The sequence below is a fragment of the Arachis hypogaea genome, chromosome 17, assembly GCF_003086295.3.
Source record: "Arachis hypogaea cultivar Tifrunner chromosome 17, arahy.Tifrunner.gnm2.J5K5, whole genome shotgun sequence".
Classification (NCBI taxonomy): domain Eukaryota; kingdom Viridiplantae; phylum Streptophyta; class Magnoliopsida; order Fabales; family Fabaceae; genus Arachis; species Arachis hypogaea.
Window position 1 is genome coordinate 43792154 of NC_092052.1, and position 781 is coordinate 43792934.

At 43.5% G+C, this 781-nt stretch overlaps 1 non-coding gene across 1 annotated transcript; it reads left to right on the plus strand.

Moving 5' to 3' along the window:
• The first annotated feature begins 392 nt into the window (after positions 1-392).
• LOC112767957 (small nucleolar RNA R71) lies at positions 393-500 on the plus strand. The gene has a single exon (XR_003185397.1). It is a non-coding gene; the product is annotated as a small nucleolar RNA R71 (small nucleolar RNA).
• Positions 501-781: the final 281 nt, after the last annotated feature.

Below are 781 nucleotides of genomic sequence, written 5' to 3' on the forward strand. Positions count from 1 at the left end.
AGCTGCGGACATTCGTCAGTATAATGGCTATAATCAGCACAGATTCCACAAACTCTCTGTGGGACTAACTGTTGGCTTTGCTGTGGTGGAGAAGGTTGAGCTTGCTGAACTTGTTGTTGATTCAATTGCATCTGCTTCAGCAAGTTGGTCATTTCACAGATACTCTGAGTTAATGTAGCAGTCTCTCTGCTAGAGGATACTTCTGCAATGGCTTTTGAACGGCCTTGTTTCTGCCTGTGATTCCGAGTAGATTCAGCTAAGTCGCTGATTAATTGCCATGCCTCATCAGTGGTCTTGTACTTTTTCATAGACCCATTGTTAGCACTTTCCAATGTAGTCTTATCTTGGGGCCTCATGCCCTGTGTGACGTAACCGAGCAACACTATCTTGTCAATCGTATGGTGGGGGCAAGCTTCCAGAAGATTATTGAAGCGCTCCCAGTATTCATAGAGAGTCTCAGATTCGTCCTGAACAATCATGGAAATGTCTTTCCTCAGTTTATCAGTAACTTCAGCTGGAAAGAACTTTTCCAAAAATTCTCTTCTAAGTGTATCCCAGTTGGATACAGTTGCTGCGGGTTGAGTGTAGTACCACTCTCTTGCCTTTCCCTCAAGAGAAAATGGGAAAGCTTTCAACAAAATTGAAGTTTCATCTGCACCATCACGCCTGCCAGTAGAACAGGCTGCTTGAAAATCTCTTAGGTGCTTGATAGGCTCTTGAGCAGGTAAGCCATAAAACTTGGATATCAAATTGAGCAGTGCAGTCTTTATCTCAAAGTCTG